Source organism: Oryctolagus cuniculus, chromosome 11 (assembly GCF_964237555.1).
Source record: "Oryctolagus cuniculus chromosome 11, mOryCun1.1, whole genome shotgun sequence".
NCBI classification, from domain to species: Eukaryota; Metazoa; Chordata; class Mammalia; order Lagomorpha; family Leporidae; genus Oryctolagus; species Oryctolagus cuniculus.
Window position 1 is genome coordinate 13,806,832 of NC_091442.1, and position 12,908 is coordinate 13,819,739.

Genomic DNA, 12,908 nt, shown 5'->3' on the forward strand with positions numbered 1-12,908 from the left:
TGAGTTCCGGCTGCTCTGCTTCTGATCCAGCTCCCTGCTAATGCACCTGGGAAGGCAGCAGAGGACGGCCCGAGTGCTTGGGCCCCTGCCACTCACCTGGGAGACCCAGATGGAGTTCTGATTTTGGTGTGGCCCAGGTTTGTCTGTTGCAGACAACTGGGGAGTGAACTGGCGGATAGATCTCTCTCGCTCACTCTCGCTCTCGCTCTCGCCCTCACTCTCCTGGCTCTGTGTAACTCTGCCTTTCAAAGAAAGAAAGAAATCCTAGACAACAGCAGCAGTGCCCAGGCTTTGCAGCAAAGATTCATTCCCTTTGCCCAAGGAGACTGAAGAAGGCGGCAACTCTTGATTTGATAGGAACGTGTTGGGGAGACGCTCTCCAGCCAGCCGGGAGGCCTTCCCAGGGCCTCTCATGTCGCTCCCCTTCCCTCCCCCCACAGATGGACTTGAACCTGAGCTTTGTGTGCGTGAGTTCCGCTTTGCTCAATAGCTCAACCACACGTGGGGACACGTATTTGCCTGCTTGTTGACATTCTTGTTTTTCTGTCCTTTGCACGGTCCTCCTAAAAGTCTGTCTTTGTGGGCTTCGTTCCTGTCCGTCACTTCTGCTGGCTCCAGCCCACACACCTCGCTTCTCTTGTATTGCACAATGCGTGGCTGTGACCTCGGCTTCCTTGGAGCTTTGTCTGTGGGAATTTGTGAGACGGAACAGGAAGACTCCTTCGGAGAACCTTCCTGGAGACAGGGCTAACCCAGGGCCTCTTTAAATCAAGTTGGCAGTCTGTGGTTTTTTGGGTGGTGTACACAGCGTGCACTGGGGCTCAAAACCCATGGGAGAGCAAGCGAGGGGCGTGGGAAACAGCACCGCGACCTGGAGGCTGCGTCTCCATCCTGTGTGTCCTGTGAGGCCAGGAGGTTGGGACACTCCCACCTGCACCCGCAGAAAGGGTTTCTGGGCCGCAGTGGGGGCCGTGAGCATCACTTCTGCTCTCACCCAGACGTGCAGGAGGGACCCTGCCCCGCTCTTAGTGCTGTGTGAGCTCAGCACGTGGCGGAGCCACTCAGAAGCCTGGCTGTCCTCTGCAGTGGGGGAGTGGGTTGGAAGAAGAAATGAGGTGGAGGCTTGTGCTGACAGAGTGGTCTCTCAATAAACTCCCCTGCAGGAGGCGGGCCGAACATAAGAGCTGATTTCAGGGCACCATGGCTTAGCAGGTAAAGCCTGCAGCACCGGCATCCCATATGGGCACCCATTTGAGTCTTGGCTGCTCCACTTCCAATCCAGCTCCCTACCAATGGCCTGGGAGAGGAGCAGAAGGCAGCCCAAGTGCTGGGTCCCTGCACTCATGTTGCAGCTGTCTGGGGAACGAACCCGTGGATGGAGGGTCTTTCTCTCTTCTCGTAACTCTTTCAAATAAATGAATATAGAAAGAAAGAAAGAGAGAGAGGGAGGGAAGGAAGGAGGGAGGGCCGGCACTGTGGCGCAGTAGGTTAATACTCCGCCTGCAGCACCGGCATCCCGTAGGGTGCCGGTTCTAGTCCCGGCTGCTCCTCTTTCAATCCAGCTCTCTGCTATGGCCTGGGAAAGCAGTGGAGGACGGCACTTGGGCTCCTGCACCCGCATGGGAGACCTGGAAGAAGCTCCTGGCTCCTGGCTTCGGATTGGCGCAGCTCCGGCCATTGCGGCCATCTGGGGAGTGAACCAGAGGATGGAAGATCTCTCTCTCTGTCTGTAGCTCTACCTCTCAAATAAATAAAATATTTTAAAAAAAAAATAAGAAAAGAAAGAAACTTGCAACAACTCATGGACCCTCACACCTCTCTAAAGATGAAGGAAGCAGGTTCTCAGAGAGAAAGCTATTTTGCTCCCGAGCCAGCAAAGCGGTCCTTCCAACACGGACGCCTGCACGTATAGTGACTCCACTACAGACAGCCAGGGCTGGGCCAGGCCAAAGCCAGAAGCCAGGAATTCCATCTTGGTTTCCCACGTGGGTACTTGTACCACCGCCTCCTGCCTTCCAGGGTGCACATGCAGGAAGTCTGGACCCAACACGGGATGTGGGTTCCCAAGCAGCGGCGTAAGCACCACACCAAATGCCAGCCCCTGCCCATGCCACCCCCTGGGTCCTCACTAACAACCAAAGAGGCAGGTGCTGCCCTTCTCCCGTCTCACAGGGAGTGCAAGGGTGGCCCCCACCGCCCGCAAGCTGGCAGAGCCAGGGTCGAATCCACAGAGCCTGGGCCGTGCTCAGCCCGGACAGAATGCCCCTCCTCCGCCCTCCCAGGCTCAGTGAGCAGCGCATCAGCCCCGCCCCCGCCGTCCCCTTCTGCCCTGTTGCCCCCTGCTCCGGCAGGGCTGCATCTGCTCCCACCCGGACCACTGCCACGGCCTCACCACTCCAGCCGTCCCAGGCAACACCCAGGTCCTTCCTCAGGCCTGCAGTCTGGCCCCGCCCTGCACCCTGTGCCGGCTCCACCCGCCTCCCTCACACCACAGATCTTCCTCTCTTGCCTTGGCCACCTCTCTGGCTTTTCCACCTGTTCAGAACCCTCTCCAGCTCCTTCGTCCCAGCCTCTTACCCGTGCGTCAGAGCTCGGCTGGACCGCCGTTCCTCGGGCACCTGACCCCTCCCAGCAGCAGTCCCCGCTGGGTTTCCTCCCGCCCTGCAGCCCTTCACCTGCGGTCATGACCGTGAGTCCCTCACTCAGCACCCGACAGCCTGTTAACTACAGGATCCCCCCACACCACTCGCTATCTTACTTATTCATAGTGGTATACTATAGCCATGAACTCACTTTCCCTTCCAAACACGAGGAAGGGAATAAAAGTCTAAAAAAAAAAAAAAAAAAAAAAAAAAAAAAAAAAAAAAACAAAAACAAAAACAAAACTATGGCAAGAGTTCACTTTTATCCTGTCACTGGGAGCCGGCTTCTGGAGGAAAGCAAGGGGTGCACTTCCCTCTGATGCCACCAGGGGGCAGGCAGTGCCTGTCTTCAAGAGTGGGTTTCTGTTTTTTAAGATTTATTTTTTTTTGTTTGTTTGTCTGTTTACTAGGTAGAATTACAGCCAGAGAGAGGGAGAGACAGAGAGAAAGATCTTCCATCCACTGGTTCACTCCCCAAATGGCCATAACAGCCAGAGGTGGGCCAATCCAAACCCAGGAGCCAGGCGTCTCCTCCAGGTCTCCCACGCAGGTGCAGGGGCCCAAGCACTTAGGCCATCTTCTACTGCATTCCCTTGTCACAGCAGGGAGCTGGATTGGAAGTGGAGCAGCTGGGATTCTAACCTGTGCCCATATGGGATGCTGTCACTGCATGTTTAACGCCACAGTGCCAGCCCCCAAGAGTGGTTTCTAAGTGCTTGGTGAGGAGGCCTCTTGGTTCCCCAGTGGAACCAGCAGAAGCCTGGCTTTCCACCACACATCACAGCAGCCGGAGGTCCACTTAGGGGAGACACGAGACACTCCTAGGGCATCAGGGGGACTTCCTAGGGGTGATGCTATAAAAATCACGCTGTTCATTTCTCTTGTTACAGAAACCTGGGGAGGGAAGATTCCCTCCACTCAGACAGACACCAAAGACAGTGGAGGATCAAGCAGTATATTACACCAGTGGGCTCAGCTGAAGTTATCTCCTGAGAACTGGGCAACAATCCCCAGTTTCTTACAATATTTATAGGTTCATCAGCATCGCACCTTAGCTGTCACAGCATTGTGGGGGAGGAGTTAAATTGCAGTCTACTTGACTTAGGACCACACTTCCAATGGTCGGAGGGCCCGGGATGTTTGTAAAAGAGATACCAGGGCCAGATTTCTAGGGCAGATGTATGACTGGAGGTTACAGAAGCAGAGCTTAGGGCATCTTCCCTCCCTAGACAAGGGAACAGCGGGCAGCTGCTGCTCTAGTTAACTGCGAGCAGCCACTTTTCCAGGTCTGTGTTGGGAGGAGGGGTCTGCTTCTCTGTCTCTGTCTCTGGTTGCGGCTGTATTTCCTCTACACTTCAGTGCAATTGGCCATGCATCGAGAAAACAGTCAGGAGCCAAGAAAATTTAAAACATACACAGCTGCAGGCGCTGCAGCTCACTAGGCTAATCCTCCACCTTGCGGCGCCGGTACCCCGGGTTCTAGTCCCAGCTGGGGCGCCGGATTCTGTCCCGGTTGCCCCTCTTCCAGGCCAGCTCTCTGCTGTGGCCAGGGAGGGCAGTGGAGGATGGCCCAAGTGCTTGGGCCCTGCACCCGCATGGGAGACCAGGAGGAAGCACCTGGCTCCTGGCTTCGGATCGGCGCAGCGCGCCGGCTGTAGCAGCCATTTGGGAGGTGAACCAACGGAAGGAAGAGCTTTCTCTCTGTCTCTCTCTCTCTCTCACTGTCTAACTCTGCCTGTCAATAAATAAATAAATAAAAACCATGCACAGCTGCTTTTAGATAATTGCTTTAGTATTCAAAGACCTTCAGCACCATAATCAACACAGACCTCGAAACAGCCACGCCTGTGATTTCTTGGGGGCAGATACCACCATTACCCCATTACACAGCAGAAAGCTGTGGCTCAAAGACACACAGCCGCTTGCCCCAGATCACACAGGAACCTCAGAGCCACGGAAGCCAAGCGCTCTGCTAAGACACGGTCACAACCTGATCAGTGTCACTCTCAACAGTGGTTCCAGGATTTTCATCATTGGAGCTGCCACTCACTGGGGGGCTGCCCTGCCTGGCACACATACCCAGATATTAACAAATATCTGATCGCTCAGTCCCCACGTAATTCTGTGACTGGCATGAGAATGAAAACAGCAGCCCTGACCCCGGGAGGGGACCTCCCAGCTGGGCGTGGGCAGTCTCTCGCAGACGTCACAGATCAACATGGGACGAGGCCATTCTGTGCGCACGACAAATCAAAGCCACGTGTGGGCACGGACAGAGCCTGAGCATCCGCCTCTCCCGGCTCACGCGAGTGACGGCTGCTTCCTCACCGGGCGCAGCTTTCACTTCTGTCTGCCTCCTTACAGGAAGCATTTATGAGGCCCCACCTCCCGGCAGCGTTCCATCCAGAGCAAAGCCGGCTTCCTTAACTCCTCCCCTGCCACTCACAGCCCAGGTCCTCCGAGGGCCTCCTGCCCCCTCTCACTGAGCGGCTGGGGTCCCCACCCCCCCACACCAGGTGCACATTCTCCCTCCTGGTTCACCAGGAGGCGGGTATCCCTGGTGGTCTCTGGCTGGAGACAGTGACGGGTTTCATCCAAATTTTAATAAATAAGGAAACTGAAGCTGCGAGGGGCTGAGAACTTTGCCCAGGACCACAAGACAGCGTCAGAAGGAGCCCCGCCTTAGCGCGAAGACTGTGTCCTACCTGTTTAGACGCCTGCTGTTTGAGCCTCAGTTTCCCCCTCTTAGTGAGGCAGTGGACTCCGCCCTCCAACGCTGCCACCTCCTGAGAGTCAGGGGTGCAAATGCGCTGTCGAAGGGACCTGACTTGAGAGAGTGGGGAGGCCTCCCATTGGCTGGGGACCCCTCCCATTGGCTGGGGACCACCTGGGTTCTGAACAGATCTCTCCCATAATGCTTTGCAGCTGGGAAGCTCTCATAACGAACTCGAAGCACCCCACGAGGCACCTGGGCCCCTCCCCCCACCCATCTCCCACCCCCTCCTCTCAGCTGCTACTGTCCCTGCCCCTGCTTCTCCCTCCACCCCACCGCGGGGCACCTCTGCACCAACTGCTGGGAGCTGGGAAAGAGGGATCTCCCTGCCCTCAAGCCTCCACAGGAGACCTGCGCACAAACCTAGAAGACACCTTGTGGTGGGCGGGGCTACCTCCTTGACTGGCAGCTCTCAGAACCGCCTTAGGACACAGAGAGCAGACCCGGCTGGGTTTCTCGGGAGCAGAGCCAGGGCCAATGTGGAAACGCAGGGCTGGGGCAGAGGGGACACATCGTGGTGCAATGGGGACAAAAGGTGCTGTGTCGCTGAGCGCTGCAGGCTGGAACCTGCTGCCCGAGAGGCAGCGAGGGCCGGCAGCGGGTTAATCCTCCACCTGCGGCATCGGCATCCCATTTGGATGGGATGAGTCTGCTTCTGAGAGAGAGGAGAGGCTGCCGGCTCCCTCCTCCGACGAGCTGGGCCACGCAGAGGGAGGCAGGACACGCAAGCACTAGGGAGAAGCCAGTGGGCTCTCTGGCAGGTGCAGCGGCTTCCCCGCCTTCCCCGGGCTGCTCCGTTTCCTCCGCGATGCACCAGGGCCACGCCCAGCTTCGTCCCCATTCAGGTTTGAGTGGACTTTGAGGAACAAGCCAGCGTCTCCTCGTGATGCCGAAAGCCACTTGGAAAACCGACGCAATCTACAGGGAGTGGACTTGACACGTTCCACCTTCATTACGGCGTGACACCTGCACGTAGACAGCGAACTTCGAGGCTTGAATTCAGACCTTTGCTGGGGCTGGGAGATGCGGGAGGATCCTCTCCCACGGCCGGGCCGCGGCAGCAGGTGCAGCTGCCCGGCGGCCACGCGGCAGTGAAGACCCGTAACCAGACGGTGCTGCCCGCGTCTGCTGAATGCGCTTTTGCGTCCCGCACGTGCGCTAACGCCCACCTGTGCCTCCTGCTCCTGCCGTGTTGCGCCGCAGTCTTGACTCCAGTATTTGCAGCTTACTGTGGATTTCCCAGAGGTGACCCCAAAGGACATCGGGGGATCTACTCCACCGCCCGGCGGAGAACTGGGAGACAGATGGCGTTGGAGTCTTTTTCTCGTCTCCGCATCTTTGCCATATGCAAGAGCCCCTGTTCCCCTTGCTTTGTGCCTGACAGAATCCAACTCACACGCCAAATCCGATCCGAACACAGCCTCCTGGGGGAAGCCGGCCCTGTGCTCTGCAGGCTAGAGTGAGGGCTGCACCTGCGTCCCACCGCACTTACTTGGCTGAGACCCGGGGCCTCCGCCTCCGCCACTTGGTAAAGACCGCCCTGACCCAGCTGACTCCTAAGTGCGGTGCCCTGGGGTACAGGAAGAAAATGTTTAGGACCATCTGCTTTATTTCCAGCTAACACTTTGTTAAAACTTCTGTAATCAGGACGGATGCCTGGCACAGCGGTTAAGACACCTCTTGGGCCGCCCACACTTGTATCCAGATGCATGGTTGAGTTCCAGTTCTGCTTCTGTTTGGGTCCCAGCTTCCTGCTAAAGGTTGCCCTGGGAGGCAGCAGGTGATGGCCCAAGTACCTGAGCCCCTGCCACCCACACAGAATCCCAGGTTGAGCTTCAGGCTCTTGGCTTGGGCCTGGCCCTGTCCTGCCCTGGCCGTTGTAGGCATCCGGGGAGTGAACCAGCAGATGGAGGATCTCTGTGTCTCTGTCTGTCTTTCTCTCTGTAGCTTTCTAATAAATAAAAATAAAATATTAAATGTATACTATGTATAATGTACATAATTTATTAGTAAAATATTATGCACTCAGTTACAAATAATTAGTACTATATACAAATAATTATAAATTTTGAAACCATGCAATCGGAAACTTTTTAAATTTTTTTATTTTTTTATTTTTATTTTTTTGACAGGCAGAGTGGACAGTGAGAGAGAGAGACAGAGAGAAAGGTCTTCCTTTGCCGTTGGTTCACCCTCCAATGGCCACCGTGGCCAGCGCACTACGGCCGGCGCACCACGCTGATCCGATGGCAGGAGCCAGGTGCTTCTCCTGGACTTCCATGGGGTGCAGGACCCAAGCACTTGGGCCATCCTCCACTGCACTCCCGGGCCACAGCAGAGAGCTGGCCTGGAAGAGGAGCAACCGGGACAGAATCCGGCGCCCTGACCGGGACTAGAACCCTGTGTGCCAGCGCCGCAAGGCGGAGGATTAGCCTAGTGAGCCGCGGCGCCGGCGCAATCAGAAACTTTTTACTGACATGGAGTGATCAGATAAACCTGAAGACTAGGCGCCTATCACCAAACAGCGCTTAGTCCATGAAGGAGTGAATGAATGATGTTAGCTGTGTGTCCTCTGTTCTAATTATTAGATGCTGGGTGACATCTTGCAAGATAACCTCCCTTTCTTAGGGAATTCCCCATCTGTGTCCTTCCCAGATGATTTCTGCTGCTGTGTTCAAGGGATGTGCAAGTTGCCCATTTTCCAGTAGGGGGCAGTGTAATATAGTCAACAGCACTTGACTTACAATACTCAAATTTTAAGGCTGGCATTGTGGGATAGTGGGTAAAGCCTCTGTTTGTTGTGGCCAGCTGTTGTGGCCATTTTTTTTAAATGGATTTGTTTATTTATTTGAGAGGCAGAGTTATAGAGAAGCAAGAGGGAGAGAGAGAGAGAGAGAGAGGTCTTCCAACCGCTGGTTCACTCCCCAGATGGCTGAAACTGCCAGATCTGCACCAATCCGAAGCCAGGAGCCAAGAGCCAGGAGCTTCTTCGGGGTCTCCCATGCGGGTGCAGGGGCCCAAGGACTTGGGCCACCCTCTACTGCTCTCCCAGGCCTTAGCAGGGAGCTGGATCAGAAGTGGAGCAACCGGGACTAGAATCGGCACCCATATGGGATGCTGGCACTGCAGGCAGTGGCTTTACCCGCTACACCACAGTGCTGGCTCCTGTATATTAGTTTAATTTCCGTAGATGACTCACTGTTGCAGAGGCTAATTCTCTTCTCCACCCTTGTGTTTACGCTGAGTGCATGTGTGAGTGGGTTAGAAGGCGCTGACTATCTCCTTAAACTCAACAGCAAGATGAGCTAGGCTTGGGCTTTCCATGGAGACTGACCGTGTCTGGCTGATCCAAGCGATCTGACCTGTCCCCTGTAGCGGAATCCCGGAACTGCTCCCTCAAATGCTGCTGCGGCATTGGTAGCATCTTTTGCACTTGTTTCAAAGTAAAGGTCATTGCTGTTGCCCCTGCACCAGGCACGGGCTTCTTCTGTAGGCACCTGTCGTCCACTTATGTCGATCTTGTTGCCTGAAATCACACAAGGAAAGCTTTCAGGCTCTTTCACGTCGGCGTAATGTAGGAATATGAATTCTTCTTCCAGCTACTCGAGTTCTGGAAGCCTTGTGCCCCGTCGACACTGCAAGTAAGCAGGCAGCCGCCAGAGCCCCTGGGAAACGGCGCCCTTGGGCTTCGAACCTGACTGGCTGAGTCCCACAGCTGCATGGTAACAAGATGTCCATCCACCCTCAGATCTTTATTTAAAAAAAAAAAAATCCACCCCTCTTGTACAGAAGAGTTGGGCATCCCACTTATTAGTTACGTGTCTGTTCATGAGAGAGCTCCTCCCACCTCCACCACCTTCTAGGAGGAGTCTTAAAAAGCGATTTCCCTGCCGCTATCACTCTCAAGAACTTAGACTTCAGAGCCGTGCACTTCCAGTACAAGCACCGTTAGCTCCTGGCGTCGCTGGGAAGTCACTCGGCCCTCAGGGAAAAGCGTTGCGTCACAGTGCAAGTTCCTGGCGGCCACACGGAGAGCACCCTGGTGGCTCTGGCAGGCCCGCCCGGGGGCAAGGAGCACGCAAGGCCCAGGACCAGCGCACAGGAGGCAGCTCGGCCCCTACTGCTCCCGTGAGAGTGGAGGAACAACATGGCCACCGCAGCCAATGTTGTTTAAAGAGTTATTTACTTATCTGAAAGGCAGAGTTACAGAGAGGCAGAGGCAGAGAGAAGGAGAGGCAGATAGAGAGAGGTCTTCCATCTGCTGGTTCACTCCCCAAACAGCCACAAGGGCCGGAGCTGGGCCAGTCCAAATCCAGGAGCCAGGAGCTTCTTCCAGGTCTCCCACACAGGTGCAGGGGCCCAAGGATTTGGTCCATCTTCTGCTGCTTTCCCAGACACAGCAGCAGGGAGCTGGATTGGAAGAGGAGCAGCCAGGACTCGAACTGGCGCCAATATGGGATGCCAGCGCTGCAGGTGTCAGCGTTACCTGCTATGCCGCGGCGCCGGCCCTATAGCCAAGGTTTTAATTGCACTAACTACATGCCAGGCTCTGGTGCAAGGCTTGTCATGCATTGATTCGCTTATCCCTACAACAACACACATAGGCAGGAGATAAGCAGAGAGAGGCCAAGAACTTGGTCAAAGCCACGTCAGTGGCATGGCACACGCTCCCTCACCTCTTCCAGTCCCTGATTTCTGTGTCTCTGCACCTGAGGGCTTTCTTGGAAGCCACACAAGGAGGGGCCAGGCACCGAGAAGCCAGAAGCCCCCTGATCTGTGAATGACACAGCGTTAGCTCAGGAATGTCTCAGTTGATGTAACAACATCCCTCCCCCTAGGGGGAGACAGCTGTGAGGATCGTGTCCTACCCCCTTCTTCCTGGCATCCTAGGTTTATGGGGTTAAGCCCTGGTCATGGGCTTGATAACTCAATGTTTACTGGTTGCCTTTATTTTTTTTTTTTTAAGATTTATTTGAAAGTCGAGAGAGAGAGAGAGAGAGAGAGAGATCTTCCATCTGCTGGTTCACTCACCAGATGGCCACAATGGCCAGGGCTGAGCCAGGCTGAACCAGGAGCTTCTTCTGGGTCTCCCACCTGGGTGCAGGGACACAAATACTTGGACCACCTGCTGCTGCTCTTCCCAGGCCATTAGCAGGGAGTTAGATTGGAAGTGGAGCAATCGGGGCTCGAACCAGCACACGTGTGGGATGCTGGCACCGTAGGAGACGGCTTTACCTCTATGCCACAGCACCGGCCCCTACTGTTGACTTTCCTACTGTTTCCCACCCCTGCTCCACCTTACCTAACCAGCCACTTGCCCTTGGCTTTTAAGGAAAGGGAAAGATTTGCCTCTCCTCCCCCACCGTCCCCAGCCTGGCTGGAGAGCGCTTAAACTGTTTTCCTCCCTCCCAAGGACAAAGGCTCTGGGTCTGTTGGATGGGCCTGGATTCTCCACTTAATCGGCTCTTAGAGGTTGAATTGTATCCTCCCCGAAAGAGCCTGGTCCCTCAGAATGTGACCTTATTTGGACAAAGACTTCACAGAGACAATCAAGTTAAGATGAAGTCATGGAGGTGGGCCCCAATCCAGTGGCTGCCGTTCCTAGGAAAAGGAGAAACTGGGAGACCGGCAGTGAGCACACTGCATGGTGCCTGGAGTTGGCTGCACAGGTCCGTAAGAGGAGCAGGCGGGGCAGACACCCTGGCCCCGCCCCCCAGCCCCAGAGCTATGGGGGGGGCAGGTGTCCGAGGCGCCTTGCTGTGGCAGCCCAGGAACGAATGCAGCAGCCAGGGACACCCCCACACCTCTGCCACCACCTCTGTAAAGTGGGGACAATAATGCACCCTCCCTCACAGGGGTCCTAGAGCAGTGGCATGAAGTAGGCACGTAACACGCCCAGCACGGAGCCTGGCTCGTGGCAGCCACTGCTGTCATTGTAACTGAAGTCACAAACCAGCACACACATGTACATGCACACATGCGTGTTCACACATGGCTTCAGGGGAGGGGGCTCCTGCAGAGAGTTCAGAACAACCTGCTCCCAAATCTGCCTTGACCCAAAAGGAAATGAGACAAAGGGTTTTTTAAGATTTATTTTTTTTTATTTGAAAGGCAGAGTTACAGAGAGGCATGGCACTGGGCGAGAAAGCTCTTCTACCCGCTGGTTCACTCCCCAAATGGCTGCAATGGTTGAGGCTGGGCTAGGCTGGAGCCAGGGGCCAGGGGCTTCATCCGGGTCTCCCACGTGGGTGGCAGGAGCCCAAGCACTTGGGTCATCTTCTGCTGCTTTCCCAGGCCACAGCAGAGAGCTGGAGGGGAAGTGGAGCAGCCGGGACTGGAACCAGTGCTCTGTGGGATGTTGGCCTCGCAGGCACGGCTTAACCCAGTGTGCCACAGTGCAGGCCCTGAGAAAGAGTAGTTACGTCGAAGCATCGGCAGGTTTCTTCATAACTCACAGGAGCCCCTAAGAGGTGGAAGTCCCTGGAATGGCTTTGCTTCCGGTAACTGGCAAGGCCCAGGCTGAAGGCAGGAAGGGCGCAGAGCAGGGAGACACCGTTGTTTTTTTGTTTTGTTTTGTTTTGTTTTGTTTTTTAATGGGTTGTGTCAGTTAAGGCACTCAGTTGCAAACAACAGAATCTCCTCTGGTTGGTTTGGTCAAGAACAGGATCTGAATCTATGGAGACAGGAAAACCGCCCAGCACCACAGGGTTTTGAGGGAGGGGAGCTCACACCCCTGCCCCCCACCCTGCTCCCACAGCGGGTGCTCAGAACTGTGTGCCAGGAACCCTACCCCTGCCACCCCCAGGGAACCCGGCGATGGTGGTTGAAGGGGGAAGGTGAGGATGAGGGTTAGGGGTGGAGAGCCCCGGCCTGCAATCGCTAGCACTGTACGGGAGAGCTGTGCTTCTGCACCCATTCACTCCCTCCACAGGTATTTAGGGACTGTGTCCGTGGTGCCAGCCGCCATGCCAAGCGCTAGGGATGAAGCAATGAAGACAACAAGGACATGGTCCCTGGAGCGCACTGGATAAGGCCGCGCTCAAACACGGCACCCCTGGGAGGGGGAGGAGTTGGGGTTCTGTTGGCGAGGGTGGGGTTGGGAAGGGGCTGCACTGTTCCAGAAGGTACCTGCAGCCCCGTGGGGGGGCTCCTAGGACCTCAGTGTCTCAGGGCGGCTCCAGCGTCAGGCTCTCTGCCAGAAAGGGACCTGGCTGTCACTGGCAGAGTCCTTGCCCTGGATCCCGGGCATGCTGGCAAATCCCAGATCACCCCACGGGGGCAACCGCAGCCCTCGCCGCACCCAGGGTGACCCACAAGAAGAAAGCCAGCTCGCCAACCTGGCTGACTCTGCAAGGGGGGCGGCTGGCACGGTTCCGGTTAGGTCAAGGGCGCTTCTGGCCGCGCCCTCTGCCACAGTGGCCACTGGGGGGAGGGGGGTGGCTCCTGTGTGGTTTCACAGGACACATCGCCACCCATGCAGGTGTGAGGGTGAC

General features: G+C 55.9%; 1 pseudogene; it reads right to left on the bottom strand.

Moving 5' to 3' along the window:
• Positions 1-5,659: 5,659 nt before the first annotated feature.
• Positions 5,660-12,664, bottom strand: LOC103352379 (ras-related protein Rab-9A-like; annotated as a pseudogene).
• Positions 12,665-12,908: the final 244 nt, after the last annotated feature.